This window comes from Myripristis murdjan, chromosome 4 (genome assembly GCF_902150065.1).
Source record: "Myripristis murdjan chromosome 4, fMyrMur1.1, whole genome shotgun sequence".
NCBI lineage: Eukaryota > Metazoa > Chordata > Actinopteri > Holocentriformes > Holocentridae > Myripristis > Myripristis murdjan.
The window spans coordinates 31,882,336-31,898,824 of NC_043983.1; the positions used below are offsets into that span (position 1 = coordinate 31,882,336).

The window sequence follows — 16,489 nt, forward strand, 5'->3', positions numbered from 1 at the left end:
TCTGTGTCCTGATTGGCTAAGGGACTGTAGACCATTGTCAATCAATCTCCTCCGTGCCGTGTCTCCTGTACAGTACAGAATGCGTTCATTCTATAATACTGGACTTATTTTTCTACGAAGGTTTGAACTTTGAGAGTTTAAACAAGAGAGAAAAGTGAGAAAATGTTAACGCCTGTCTGAGAAAAGTGTATAAAGTGTGTAGTGAGGGGTTTCACAGCCTTAAAACATCTAGAATAATTGGAAAAAATAAAGCTGACTACTTCGCGGATTTCGCCTATTGCGGGTTATTTTTAGAACGTAACTCCCGCGATTAACGAGGGACCGCTGTATTTCAGTTTTTAGCACCACAAATAAAACCGACCATGACACCGTGAGCTGGATTCGTCCGTGAAAACAGAAAGGTGCGCCGCTCTTCCAACCCAAACCGGGATAAAGCATCCAGATATGGGAAATTTAAAAAAAAAAAAAAAAAAAACGTTCAAGATGTTGATCCTCATGAAGCCAAAGGCACCAGGGAGGAGAAGCAGCAGTGTTGATGGAAAATGTGGCCTGATTTTTGGAGACACACCGACACTGACGTTTCTGCTGCCGTGACGCGAGGACGCCAGTCACCACCGGCAGCGTCTCATCAGTTCATGCAGAATAAACCGAGGTATCACAATTTGACAGTTTGATTTAATGTTCAAAAAAGGAGGTGGCACCTTGAGCAATTTGGCCTGAAGGACACCGAGGCGTGCAAGGTGGACGTCTGTTCCATCAAATCTAAGAAACCCAGCTGATTAAATATGCAGCAAAGAGTGTAATTTTCATTTTGGGCTCGTATCAGCGGGTGGCACGCGTCGCTCTGTGTGCCGTCGTCACCGGCGACAGGCGGGAGCGCTGCACTCTTCACATTTCATGGCTCGCTCCGCCGCCGCGGTGACTCTTCCATGACTTTCTCTAATTAAGTCTGAGTGCTTCACTAACCTAAAAAATGTCTCCCAGCCTTGTTTATGTTGCTCGGCTCATTCAGAAACTCGGAGAAGGGGAGGCGGCGCGCAGGCAGTCTGGTTCCCACGACGGTCGGGTTTGAAAACCACCGAGCTAACACAATAAATATGTGAAAACGTCTCACAAAACGCATTATGGGTTATTACTGTAAAGCGAGCCATATGTAAACATTCTCCAAATATCCCTCCACTTTCCTTGCATGGAATAAACATCTCACAGCCAGTGGAGGCTCACAAGTCCTGACTTAAATGAAACGATCCACTGCCCGAGTCCGTATTCAAGACAAAATCACCGAACAGAGCAGCATTTCAGTTTTTGGGAAACAGCCTTTAACATCAAACACCGGGCCAATGAAATCCACACAGCAACCAGGGAGGGAAAACTTAATTAAATGAATTCAAAAGCCATACATGTGCCAGAGGAAAGCGTGAAATCAAGAAGAAGAAAATGCAAAAACTGAAAACACCTCATGTATTCTTCAGGTTCTGAGGTGTTTTACATTTTGCTTTTAGAAAATAAAAAGTTGCCTGCAGGGATGCCACAAGAATCAAGACACAGACACCAAGGTCATACCAATAATTTGGAAAAAGACACCAAAAGTGCCCTCAGTGCTGCTATTATAAAGGCAGTAATAGCCGGTGTGTTTAAATATTCAAATACATAAAGTTTACTTGTTACAGGTTTTAAATGAATGGGGTTTCTGGCTTTGCCGCGGTGTCCAACCAGGCACTGGGAGTCATGGAGCTTCACTGGTTTTGGTAACTGGTTATTATTGTGCCATCCCCGCTCACCAGTGAGGCTCCCGGTGGCTGCAGCTCACTCACCACAGTAGTAAGTCTGTTTTCACCACCGGTCTGTTCAGTCGGGGCCTTGTCCCAGGGGATCAGCACCTGCACCACAACAGGAGGCACAGCGGGGGTTAGGAGGCGGCCCAGAGCTCGATTCAGAGGCAAACGGCATTTTGTTGGTCCAGACAGCGACGAAATGATTAATCGCTTAACCGGCTGCTTGATTTTGATCACTGATCCATCGTCTTAGTCACCAAACCTTTTCCTGATTCCAGCTTCATATCATTACACAGGGCTGGGACGACATATTATCATGATACCTGCGTGCCGATTCCATATCTATTGTGATTATACACTTATACACTGCAAATCAATTTACTGCGATTTTTGTTTTCTGAATTATCCTCTAGTTTGTGCATGTAAAGTTTCATCTTAAAGGTTGCAGTAGGTCATTTTACACAGTTCCAAAAAATGGTCTCACAACAACAAAGTCACAAATCAGTAATAAAACAAATCAGAGAATGTCTATAAATGTATATGCACTCCACTATCCTTAAGTGAATCACTTTATTTCTCTAATACTTTGGGTTTTCTGGCTGCTGGTCAGACTAATGAAGCAATCTGAAGACTTCACTTTGGGCTCTGCTGATTTACTATGAGACTTCAACATTTTTTTATTTTTTACAGGTTATAAACCAAATGATTAATAAAACAATCGACCATGAAAGTCACCGTTAGTTGTGGCTCTAGTCCCAAACCAGAGCTCGTATCGTGTTCTCTCAAACCGGCCAGCGTTTGTCATTTTGTAAAAATGTATCCAAACAAGGCAGAGAGAGATGGTTGAGTTTCTGCGTTGAGGCGATGGAGGACTTGAAACTGCACTGTGCGACTTTATAATGATCCCAATTAAACCCACATAATCCCAGGGTAAACCCAGACCGAGCTGTGGGGTTTGCTTGGGAGTGAAACTGAATACAAAAACCTTTATTAGTTATTCACAGTAACAAACAAACACGGCCCAAAATGCATCGTGAGGTCGAGTTTGTTTTTAAATGTGGACCCTTTAATTTGCAAGCATCATTTACCGCTGGACCACCGAGAAGAGACTCTGAGAGAAAATGCATGTTCATAATCAGGCACAACCTTCTGCATTCAGGCAGTTTGACTCAATCCTCTGACGGGTAAAAGATAAACAAGTCAACAGCGAGTCAGTCGTCCTGAGTTGCCCCTTTTCCACCAAAAACAACCTGGTGCTAGAGCCGGTGCTTCACTGGTTCCAACAAAGAACCGGTTTGCTTTTCCACCGACCAACAGCCAAGTGGAGCCAAGTCAGAGCCACGTCATGACGTCAGCGTAAAACGTGATCACGTCGGTGTGTGTGTGTGAGACGCTCACTCGGAATCACAATAACCAACATGGACGACAAATGGACGATGCAAATACGGCTCGTGTCTTTACAAGCCTACGCTGTGATCCAGAGGCGAAAAACGCAATTATTGCCGGCCAACCATCGTATTTGTGGTCGGAACGAACGGCGACTACGTTTAGCTATACGTTTATAGCGTTCATTGTTCCCGTTTGGGTCTGTAACCCCGCCCACCAATGACGTGGTGGGTCGCGTCATGGATTCTTTCTCTGGCTCCTGTTTAGCCCCTGATCGAAGTCGGTGTTTGCCTGGAACCGGTTTGAACCAGTTTGGCCGGAGCTTGGGCGGTGGGAAAACAAAAAAACGGTGCTAAGTCAGGCACCGGCTCCGAACCAGCCCTGGAACCTCTTTGGTGGAAAAGGGGTACATGTGTGGTTTGTTTTTTTGTTTATTTGTTTTTCGTGCTGTTGGAGGCGTGGGCCTGTTGGTGGCACTGTGGTGGGCCAAACTGTTTCATTTTGTGGGTACCAGACATCAGTGTAAAAACCAATCATCCCCTAAAAGATTCATCACATTTGACCCAGCAGTGACCAACATATGAAGCTTAGGTTGTTGTCACTATCAGTTTTATGTTCAAAATGCTGGATCCCCGTCTCAAAGCCCATCGTTTGCCCACGTTTTCATCCAAAACAGGACAGCAGAGACTCAACGATGACACGCAGTCCCTTTCACAGTCTGACATGTCGCATATGTATATAAAGGACATATGATACTGACACCAAGCTGACTTGTCGAGCAAATACTGGTGCTTTAATGCTAAATCATTTATCGTCCTCTGCTAACATGATAAAGGTGTGGACACAATTTTATTATTTAAAGGAATGCTCCATGATTTTGTCTTTTCCAGCTTCCCCAGACTGAGAGAAGATGTTGGACACCATTTTCTCCTCTGTACGTCCAGTGGCTCAGTTCCTATGGGCAGCGTTTCCTGTTAGCTTAGCATAAAGACTTGAAGTCTATGGGAGCTGTTAGCCTGGCTCCGTCAAAGTGAAAAAATAAACCTTACAGCAGCTCTGAAGCCGTCCGATTACACAGAGGATCAGGTGGATTTGAAATACACATCTTGGAATTTAAACCAAAAAATCAATAAGACAGTTTTGGAGTTGCTGTAGGGATTATTTTTAAATTTTGACATAGCTGGGCTAACGACTCCCATAGGCTTTGAGTCTTTATGCTAAGCTAACAGGAAATGCTGCCCAGAGGAACCAGCCACTGGACATGCAGAGGTGGAAATGGTGTCCAACATCTGGTCTCAGTCTGGGGAAGTCTGAAAAACCCAAAACGTTACAGTGTTCCTTTAATAGTCCAATAAATCCTGTTTCTATTGAAGGAACTTTTTTTTAGAGGTGGATACTGTTGTCCTCCCTGCCATAATGATCAATATCAATACCAATACTGATATCCATTTTTGTAAGAATCAGGGTACAAAAGCAGGTGCTAAATAGTTTGGGCTTTTTAGAAAAATAAAAACTGTTTAGTAAAGCAAAAACCATGTTAATCTTGTTATGTTGCCAGAATGACAGGTGTGTTAATGACAATAAACATTCTGGCGGAAATACCACGAGAAGTCAAATTCATTAGTAAATGGTCAATTTTGGCGCAAATTTCAGCCACATCTTTGTTTGTACATTTTTTAGATGTTTTCCTTCACCTGGCCCCCGCTCCGATGGAGGAAAAGGGTCTGGGTTTGTCTTTAAAAACAGACTAAACTCGATGCAGATTTCCATTCAGCGCTGTCAGAGCACAAACATGCGGCGTGCGACAGAGCCGGGCAGAGGTTTGGGACCGAGCGGCTCGGCCACGGGACTGAATGGTCTTACCATGTGACTGACACTCATTCAGAAGTCCCAACAATGGTTCACCTCTTCAGTCTGGGGACAGAGGGAGACAAACAACACACACCGTTAGAGCACGTTCACCGCCAACACACTCCCCTACAACACCCCGTGCATGTATATTTTGGGAGAGAGGGGTGATATTCATTAGGAATATAAATTTCATTTGTGCCTGCTGTTCCAAAGGCAGATTTACATGCAGCGAACAAGAGAGTTTAATCCCTGCTGCTATTGGCTGTTTCCTGGATAGGCAGATAAGATTTGGTGCTGATTTTTTATTGCACCTGTCCTTTTTTTGGAAACAACGGAGGGGATGTTCCAGTAAAGGGCTCCAGGACTAAGCAGCAGTTGTATCTTAAGTTTCTGAAAAAAAAAAAAAAAAAAAAATCTATACCTGCAAAACAGAAGTGAGTGGCACCGCTGCTGCTGCTGCTGCTAAATCAATGTAAGAAAAACGAGGGTAACAATGTTGGAGGCTGTTCAGCAGGGTGAGAGATTCACACCAGCCTGCAGCCAAATGCTGGTAAACCGTGGCTGCGCCTGGTGCGTTCTGCTCTAACAGGTTCCCTGCCGTCATCTGCACTCCTTTTCTTCTAACAAAAACCAACGGGCGGTGGAAAACAGCGAGGCGTAGCAGCTAAAATGTCCACTGGATACATAAATTAGTGCTGATGTTTAGTGGTTAAGGTAAGCTGAGTGGGTTATGAAAACAGTAATGAAAAAGCAGCTGGGTCGCACCTCCATTTTTAAAAATTTTTTTTTATTCCATCCACAAGCAATTTCCCATGGGATGCTTTTATTATTGCAATTTGGAGCGAGGGCCATTTAAATACGGTATGTTATGCCATTTTCTTTTTGGAGACAACAGCTTTAGAAACCGCTCTGGCTCTGAGCGCAAACCACAACAATTTTGTGCAGCATTTGTCTTCACTCTGAACTGTTTTATTGTGAAATGGACCCAAAATGACAGCGACACAAGGAAAACGTTGCAGCACACTGTTTGAAATATAGAATATGTGTGCAGTTAACATAAAATATCTATCTTTGGAGCTTTGGACCAGCTGTGGCGCTGCAGTGCACAAAATCAGGTTCTTGCTTTGTTTCCACACACTGACGTAAACAATGCAACTAGAAAAATCTCCACATTCAGGCTCTGAAAATGTATTTTGAGATTGGAAATGCGTTCATGTTTATCAGAACTCGAGGACACAAACAGTTTTTTTCTGGTGTTTAAAGGCAAAACTACACCGAGTATAAAAACTTCGATTGATGACGTAATCATTTTGCACGTTCTCTAAAAATATTCTGAGCTATTCACCGCTCAAAATTAAACATCACAGTATCTTTGGCCAAATACTTTGATATCGATAACGTGACGATACTGTAAGAATGACTTCATAACATATTAATGATGTAATAAGCATAATATAATAACTAATAAATTCGGACAATAGTATTTCTTTACCGCAATGCAGCCTTATTCCATATCACATTACAACATCTGAAATCAAAGACGATATCTAGTTTCCAATCACGGTATCGATAAGAGATCGATCGATCGCCCAGCCCAGGTTTTCTCTGTCCGGTGTCAAACGGCCTCAGCAGACTTCCCTATCGCCCGCCAACGCACAAATGTAGGTCAACATTTTCCGTGTTGAGTAGATTTTTTTAAGGTGACACGTTAAATAAAAAAAAAGGTGCAAATACACGTTTGTTTTTTTTCTAAACGCCACACCTTTTTTACATCCCTACTAACCGTGTGCAGGGCGCCGCCACTGAAAACAAGCAAGATGGAAACGCCGCTCCAGATAAGCCGAGCTGTGCGGCGTTTCCACTCAAAGGGTCAGGGTGAGGTAAGGGGGGTCATAATGAAGTTTATGTCACCGGTTTGCTTTGCTGGAAACATCGGTTCTAACAATAGCCTCACTTCTAAAACTCAATCACAACATCTTCCTCTCCGTGTTCGATAACGTTCACAGGAAATGTGAACCATGCAGGGAACCGGCATGAAAAGGCCTGCTGAGGCTACAGAGACTGCAAACCAAACAAAGAAAAGCCTGAGGAAGGAGGATTATTTAATGAAAAGTGGCACCAGGAAGAGAGAATGATCAGTGTGTGACGCACAAAACATGACGATGGGCTGTTTGTAGGGCTGCAAAATACCAGGAATTTTCAAAGTTAGAAACTTTCCACGGGAATTAACAGGAATAAACTGGAAATTGTAGGTTATCTGATAATAGGGAAGTTACATGTAGCTGGAAAAAAAAAAACATCTTGCAGCATAATCTTGGTTAAAAAAAAAAAAAAAAAACGATTTAATGCAAATTGAGTTGAATTTCTCCCCTGTGCGGCGCATTCCTCCATCACAAGCACACGGCATTCCTGGAATCATGCACACTAGACCTGAGAGGACTGAGGAAAAATGCAGAAAACGCAGCAACGAGAGACTTGAGAGGATTCAACATTCACGTTTTTTGTTGTTCAATGAAAGAAGTGATCACAGTTCCACTCAAACTGGACAAAAAAAACTCAAAAACTAGAAGCAATTAAAGACGCGTCGCCCGGTGGTTCACAGAAAACGTATTTGTACATGCAAATGTAATGTAAACAGATTTTTTTTTTTTAAATTGTCTGCTTAAAAATCCAAGTGGCTGGTAAAATGTGGTGCAAAGGGGCCGAGCGGTGTTGGTGTCATTGTGTGCGTCACCTGTACGGCCGGGACAAAAGCCCCGCGGAGGCAGAACAAATGGGCAGCGACTGGAACGTCCAGTAGATTCACAGCCACATACACAACCACAGAAAAGGCCTTTATGCCGCCTAAGTCCTCTACACAGGCCGCACTATTCACCGACACACGAGTGAGCGTGGATGTCACTACCACAAAATAAGCAGGAAATGCAAGTGTGGCGAAAAACAGGAGGGGGGAAAAAGGGCCTCTTTGTTCGAAATCCGACCAAGTTTGTCCGACATCCAGAGAAGCTGTGTTCGTGGAAAAGAAAAAAAAGAAAGGGGAAAAAAAGAAAACAGAATAATTACATCCTTGGTCGACATCATCAGCCTGCACTTCAAAGGACATCTGACGTCAATGAGCGGCCGTGCGGTCTGCAGAGGCCGAGCCGCTATCGTTTTCTTCAAGTTTGAGTTCAACATGAAAAACATATCAAGCAAACGGCCAAAGATCTGGCCCCCGAGCTCGTCACGTCACCACCCACCTGTCCCCGTCACACCTGTCCCCGTCACGCCTGTCCCCGTCACGCCTGTCCCCGTCACACCTGTCCCCGTCACGCCTGTCCCCGTCACACCTGTCCCGCTCTACGCCGGCTAATAACAACAAAACACACACTGACCATGGATCTCGGTGCCGCTCTGCTCCCCTGATCAAGGACACGGCTTGGACGAAATCAAAATTAGTCCAAACCATCATCATCATCATCATCATCATCATCATCATCATCAACCTTTATTTGACTAGGCAAGTTAATTAAGAGCAAACTCTTATTTACAATAACGGCCTAGGTGGGGGTAGTGGCCCCCTGGGGAGGGGTTTGGGGATTAAAATAAAAAAAAATAAAATAAAGAAAAAAACATATAGACATACACAGAATAAGCACGGAAGTTCATATCATGCACAACCATCAGCAGTATTACACATAACAAACATGAAGCACATAAATATTAGTGATGTTAAGGACATAGCATTGCACATAACTGACATGGAGACATACATAAATTAATAAACCATCACACACACACTTTGTACGTTTTTTGTTAGACGAGCGCCTCACTCTTTAGAAAGACTCTGCCTGACTAATGCATCCACTCAGTAAAATAATAAGTTAGGCTCATGCTTTCTGAAAAGCCAACATCCAATAATTTCTGAGTTTATTCCACTTTAAACAGAAAATGAGAAAATGTGTTGAGGGGTTTTTACGGGCTATGAAGTTTCAAACCAGTTGACTGAGCGCTCGAGTTGATTAGGAAAACTGTGAACTGCAGAACAGGACTGAACAATTTGGTTTAAAAAAAAAAAAAAAAAAAAAAATCATATAGCATTTTTTGACTGATACTGCAACTGCAATATGATTCACCATTTCAGTAGGAGTCCCTTTTTGCATCATAATTTTCATTTTCAATGATTTTTTTGCTGGGGGCAGTACCAAACACACGTTTTCTTACATCTGGAAGGTACGATTTGTATACCAGGTCACATCTGTCGCACCAAAACACTTTGTCCTATTTAATGTCTATCAAGAAATACTGCAGCAATTTGGACACTGCACTTGTCCATATGGCAATTTCAATTAAGTGTTCAGCCGCACTCCACGTCTTCTGTGTCTCTTTCTTTCAGACTGAGGCGCATGTCAGCCTGCAAATGTTTACACCAGGGAGTTTGCTATCTTCACTGTCCAAGTAATGAAAAATTCCTGACAAAATTGCAATATAATTGACTGTTTATTGTAGATTTCCCCATAAGAATAAAGAAAATAGGGACCGATAAGAGGTCGATGCAAAACTTCACCATTAGTTCTTGTGCGTTCTCCTAGAGGACTCGAAGGCGAGCCTTGGAAAACATGCTGAACGGTTTGGACGATATTTCCAGCCCAAGTCCCACACATGGCCTCGGTCATGTGCTTCTCTTCGTGGGAAGCCCCTTTATAATTAGACTAGCAGCCAGCTGACTGGTGTTAGCTGGCCATTTCAGGGAAAACTCCTCAGGCTGGGAAACACTGAGCCGGGGCGAGGGCCTGTTTTCCCAGCTCTACCTCCCAGCCCGCTGCCTCCCTCCCTCCCTCCCTCCCATTTTCCCCGATCTGGATCGCCTCCTCCCTCCCTCCCTCCCTCGCTCGCTCTGTGGCGTGCAGGGCGGTGAAACCTCCACGCCGCTGCAGGCCGAGGGGCGGGTAGTGTTACAGCGGACGAGGCCGGGCCGGCTCGGGTGCGGACAGAGGAGCCCTGGACGTGTTCAAGGTCAGCGAGGGCTCGTTAGAGGACGCGGCCCCGGCTCGACAGGAATGCAATCTGCAGGAACCGCAAGGCCGGCCGTCAAGATCCGCATTTCTCTGACAGAACATGAAATATGAAACACTGACCCGTGTTTTTCTCCCCCCCGCCCCCCACCACCACCGTCATCATCGCTCCTCTGGCTGAACAACAGCACTCAGATATTTACAGCTGCAGCCTCGGGGGGGGAGCAGTTGTAGGGAGGCTGTGCACATAACGTTCACTCATTTCTAGCTTCCCTATTCATTAGACTACCACCGCTGCTCCTGCTGGTAAAGGCCACAGTGAGTGTACTCGCTGTGGAAACACATTTTAGAACAGGCACAAAAAAAAAAAAAAAAAAAGACGTTTGGAGGAGGAAAGAAATAATAAAGCGGCGCGTTAAGTCTCACCCTGGGCTGCAGCTGCCCTACAACACACGACTGAATGAATGGCCGTGTTGCCTTGTGGGAAAGCGGCTCCGTTTCCTTTTCTGCTCCATTTCTACCGTTTACATCTCCGTGCTAACGCGGCCGACGCCGATGCTCGAGTCTGATTGGCTGGAGGGTGTCGTTTAGCCGGCCTGCGACCTCGGCACACACACACCGCTTCACGTCTCTTTATTCAAGCCCAAGTCCGTCCTCGCCGTCGAGTCCCGGCCGCTCCTGTGGACGCAGCCTCTGTCGGGTTTTTAACTTAAATGAGTTTTAATGTGAGCCACTTTTAATAGCAGATTTCTGCGCACGTGAGCCAAAGACATGTTTCTGCCTTTTGCACACAAAAAAAGGGACCAAGACTTCTTAACACCTCCTGTGCAGGGTCACATAGTCAACTAACTGTACACTATTTCAACTGTTTATTTATGTAACTGTGCAATAATGTACACCTGTGGGACTTAACATTTAAACAGTGCAGTATCCCTGTGTATTTAAGGTGTATATACACTGATTCGGCGAAATAACCGGAAGTAGAGCGGCCACCATTACTGCGGCGTGCGGTGTGTCCTTTCAGTATTATTCTGTGGTCGTCCAAAAAGCAGTGTCGTATTTGGCCGACCCATCCAGAGCTCAGGTAATTCTGACCCTCAATCAATGACCTGTAGTTCTTGTTTTGCTGGTCATCGCTGGCCAGCCGATGAATAAAATACTCCTGAATATCTAAAAATGGAACAGAAATGTGTTTTTTTTTCTTAATCATGTCATAGCCTGGCCATGTTGATTAAACACCACTGTTATGTACAGAAATTGCTTCTCGCCAAGATCCACCCCTGTTTATGCAAATGAATGTGAATTTCACACATGCAACTGTGTGTGGCTGAAAAGGCAGGGGATATAAATCTTGGCAGATCTGAGCTGTGCCGTATATCGCATCCATCTCCGACGTTTGCTGGTGAGTCTAAAAATACCTTGAAGCAAGTTTTAACTTAGTTCAAGCGGCGCCGTCCGCACATTTTATTCTATCAACTTTGACTTGGTTGAGCTCATGTTACATCCATTCAGTTCTCAGTTATTGTGTGTAGATCTTGGCAGGCATGCATTTCTCGGCATAACACTGTTAGCCCACGAAACTAATATTTAATCCCTACATTATTTTTTAATCACGAAGGCTTGTACACAATGATTAAATGCCTGTTAGCTTGCGAAGATCAGTATAAACGTAGCCTAGCCAGTGTTTACAGTCACACATTTCCCTCTACTTCAGTATTTCACACTGAAATACTTCATAATTTTCATTTTATTAATTCCCAAATTAATATCGGTATTAATTTAAGATACCTTCGTCAGTAACCGGAGGCCACTGTCTGACATCGTCAAACCAGGTGACTTTACTCATGCTGTCAATGATGCTCTCAGTCATTATTTATTGGCATATCGGTCTTTATTGATAGCATGACAGTTTTATGACATCGCACACCGCAGCAATGGCGCCGCCACAAGATGGTGGCGTACACAAACCGCTCACCCGAATCGGTGTATAGGTAGACTTTTTTCCACGTATGCTCAATTTCTTATTTCCGTATGTAATATTTTGTAGAATTAATGCACATATTGAGACTTGATGCACATAATTCATATACTTCTAATACAACTTTATACATAATGCAAATACTTTATTATTCTTTTGAGAATTGAGCAACTGACCCAGTTTCCCCTCAGCGATCAATAAAGTATTTCTGATTCTGCTTATCAGACACGTCACTTTGCCGGCCGTTCAGCCGGTCGTATCACTTTTGACGAACACCATGTTTCAAGGGGAGCGCACATTAAAATGGAAAAATTCAAAATTACAATTAATTACTGTTCCGTCTTTCGCACAAACACACACACGTGAGATCCATGACGATTAAACGGCGAGGGAGTCGTTTTTTTTAAAGTCGTGAAGCATCAGGTTACGTCACCTAACAACACATGATCTCCTCCAGGCTGCCGCCCAGCACAGATAAATACAGCCTCGCTTCGTTTCCCGCTCACACCATCATTTCTAGCGACGTTACATAATTACTCTTTCTCCCGGCGGTAACGGTGACAAATGTGATTCTGATTTTGAAGGCAGAATTATGACCGTGTGATTCGAGCTGGCACCGCAGATCACCGTCTTCCTCCCCTCGCCGAACGAGACACAAGACGGCTCATTTCAATATCGTCTCGAGATCAGAGCACCTGAGAGCTGGACCGGCACCAACTCCGATACCACACACACACACACACACACACACACACACACACACACACACACACACACACACACACAGAGTCGGTGAAGCTCCACTGGGTGCAGCTCACATTTAAATACAAAGAGAAGCAACATGAACTCAACACCACCTGTAAGCTCTGTCACTCAGCATTAAAACACCGTACACACACACACACACACACACACACACACACACACCTGACTCCTGATCTGGATTACCAGCCGGCGTATTTAAGTTCACCGCAACACACAGAGACGTCCGTTTCTGTGGTGTGAACTGCTCCACTTCAGTTCACAACACCAACATCACATCAGTACCATCATTTAAGACCAGAAATCATCGGGGATTGTTGTCTTATCCGTGTGTTAAAGGGCTGCATTATTGTAAAAGGATTCAGTTTTCTGAACTTATTCGCCTTGCCGCCATGTTCGGCTAACTAACGATATATATTTCCTGTCAATGTGCTCATAACTTCAGCCATCTTGCATAAAACAGAGTGCTTTATCGATCCCCGGAGGGTAAAATGATGTTGCAGCAGTTACCAAGACCACATCACGATAAACAGAGGAACAAGACATAAATAAGGTCATGCTAAAATACTCAAAATTTAACATAACAGTGCAAATAGTGCAGATAATAGCGATACAGGAAATATGAAGTTGTGCACTGAATATGGCACAAATAAGTAGCTGAAGGAAAACTGAGGCTCGTCATGATCACAGTGAACTGAGATCAATATGGTGGGTGTGTGTGTGTGTGTGTGTGTGTGTGTGTGTGTGTGTGTGTGTGTGGGAGGGGGGCAGACCTGGTCTCCCTCCAACCAGAGGGCAAAGACGAGCGAGCCGACACAGACAAAACATAACGAGGGTAACGAGGGTTTATGATTTTCCTCTCCACCTGGTGCCGGGCTCATAACAACAAAACAGCATAACAACATAACAACATAACAACCACCCAGTGAATTTAAAAAGTAATGAAAATCTCCCAATATTATAAAATGAAGATTTCTGCTGAGACGACTGGCCGGTGACACTTTAATTCTGCCCGGATGCTCGATGCTCCAGTGAACGGGTGCATTTTGAAAAGCACTGCATTTTATTTCTGCATCTGCCAGTGGGCCTTCACAATAAAAGCACGCATAATGAAATGTTAATTCCACTGTAAGAGAGACTTGATGTTCTTTGCAATTAGCTGAAAAAAAAATGTGTGCTAATGTCGATCAGCAAATGAACCAGGAGTTGGAAAATATCGGCTTATCAGAGATTGGCAAAAAAAAATAAATAAATAAAAACCACAGTGTCCATCCGTTATTATAAATGATGATAAAGTAGGTCTCTGTTGGTCCAGGTCTGACTCATCCTGCTTGTTTCTTCCTTCAAATTAAAGGATGAATCATGGAAGCAGGACATGTCTTACTGACACTGATTGGTGGGCAGCTACACTCTGCAGCTGGTTTCTGTAGAAAATGATGGAGAAATGAAATGAAACCTATTTTAAACGGGGAAAGAGCTGCCTGCCTGTGTGTGTGTGTGTGTGTGTGCGTGTGTGTGTGTGTGTGTTCTTCCCTGTCAGTCTGCGTGGGTTTGTTACAGGAAGACAAAGTTAAAGCGATGAAGTCATAACAACAGCTGTACATCTTCATGACCAATTTGCAGCCAACATCTACAAAACATTATCTGTCCTGATATTTCTCTAAAAAAAAAAAAAAAAAAAAAAAAAAAACACTTTTCACGTTGTTGTACTGTTTTGTAAAAAGGCCTATAATAATAAAATGTACCAACATGATGAAAATTCGAACAGAGGATCTACTTACAATACAACAATACTATCCATTTAAAAAAAAAAAAAAAAGACGGGCAGCACAGATGTTTCTAAACAATATTTGCTTTATGTCAGGAAACTTTTTTCAGAAGAAGCCTCATTTCAGTGAAACCTTTGAGTTCAGTGGGTTTGAATCAGGAGTTTTAACCAAGAGCCGCTCACATTCACACCACAAGACGCCTCGCATCAACATTTTATCACATAATCTGCTCTCATAGGAGGAGAGCAGTGTGAGTATGAAGTTTCCTCCACGTGTTGTTCTTCACTTAACGTGTTCAGAAGAACGAAGAGATAAAAGCATTATGTCCCAGACACCGGCGGTTTGCAAAGTGAGGTCCAGAGACCCTCCGGGGGTCCTCGAGGGGCTTCCAGGAGATCCTCGGCAAAATGAGCAACAGTTTAATTTCACTTTAATTTAAATTACTAGAAAGTGTTTTGACACAACAAATGTTTTAATCAGTGATCGACGACGACATCTGTACAGACTACATCTAACAACACAAACCAAAATAACTCCACTCCAAAAGTGAAAAAGAGGAAGGAGAAATCATGTAAACTCATAAATGCCTATTGTACAGGCTGTACCATTAAAAAGACCCAACATGTTCAACCACTACATGGCATGACAGAGCGACTACAGGTGAGGCCTCACCTACGGAGCCAAAAGGGCTAATAGAGTGCTGTCACATTACAAATATATATAAATAAAAATATAATTAAGTTAAAGGAATATATATGAAAAAGACAAGACGTGAAAAAATTATCATGCATCCTGTATCATGCTTCTGTATTTCTATTCTACGTTTGACTCCTAAAAGCAGCCACTCATTTCTGTTTTCCTTTACATATGAAAATATCTTTTTTTATCAGCGTCCCTGGGACAGAATCAAATGGACACTCAGTCATGAAAACCAAACTGGGGGGTCCAGACCATGAAAACCAATGTTGTGAAAAACCCCAGAGAATAATGTCCACGTAGGAAAACATGTAAGTAAAAAGACTACAGACACTGCACATCCGCCAGAGTGAAAGATCTCAGGTAGGGGAAAGTCATGGAAAATAAACTCACGCACGTAAAACCACCTGGGGAGACTTTCAGCTCCACTTATAAAGTGAATTACGATCATTTTTACAGGGCACCCAAAATGTCTGGAATCACAGGGCAAAGTAAAACAGCGTTTCCTGCGCAGCGTTAATATCTGGGCGGCCCGCCCAGGTAAATGAACTGCCGCCCAAGTAAATTATCGTCTCAGAGTAATTTCAGGCCCCGTGATGCGCAGAGCTGACGATCAAACCTGGATTTCCACGCGGGGGTGTCGAGCTGTGAGGAGGAAAAGGGTTGGTGAACCCTTTGGGATTACCTGTACTCCTTCAACAATCGCTCCAAAAGCGTGGCCTGATCTTTATCTAGGCCATAATAATACATAAATACAAGCTCAATTAACAAAGAGCTGCATTTTTTCATGTCTTTACCGGAGACGTTGTTTAAGCGCTCACAGTTTCGTGTGGGCAAAAAAAAAAAAAAAAAAATCATTTGAAGCGCTAATGATTTACATGAGAGAGCACTTCAGGTGCTGGTAGAAGCTCCTTAATGACGATAATGTCGGCCAGAGGTTTCCCGTGGCTGTCGAGCAGACCTGCATGTCTGAGAGGTTTCCATTATTCCTCATTAACAGAACAGTTTCAGGTCATTGGTATTTTTGGGATGTCCGGCATGAATGGCTTTCTTCAGGTGACGCCACAGCATTTTAATTGGCTTCAGTCATTCCAAAATGCTAATTCTCCATCAGTGGAAGCCCTTCTGCTGCAGAGCCTGCAGGGTCAGAGTCTCGCGGCGTGACCCGGCCTCGCTCAGCTTTCAGATCACAAACAGCCGCCCTGATGTTCTCCGGTGCAACTTTTCTGATGCGATATGGAGCTCATTAACCTCCGTGACTTAAAGCCACGCGCACCC

The 16,489-nt window shown here is 43.8% G+C and overlaps 1 protein-coding gene across 3 annotated transcripts in view; it reads right to left on the bottom strand.

The window, feature by feature from the left end:
* Positions 1–16,489, bottom strand: part of tbl1xr1a (TBL1X/Y related 1a) — a 69,991-nt gene that overhangs the window by 36,834 nt on the left and 16,668 nt on the right. The window contains exons 2-3 of one of the 3 annotated variants that reach the window (XM_030049676.1): positions 5,025–5,075; positions 1,815–1,880 (exon numbers count right to left, since the gene is read on the bottom strand). The exons of 1 other annotated variant lie outside the window; for it this stretch is intronic. The gene's annotated coding sequence lies outside the window, so the exon portion shown is untranslated. The remainder of the gene's footprint in view (positions 1–1,814; positions 1,881–5,024; positions 5,076–16,489) is intronic. One more of the 3 variants, XM_030049677.1, reaches the window with a different exon arrangement.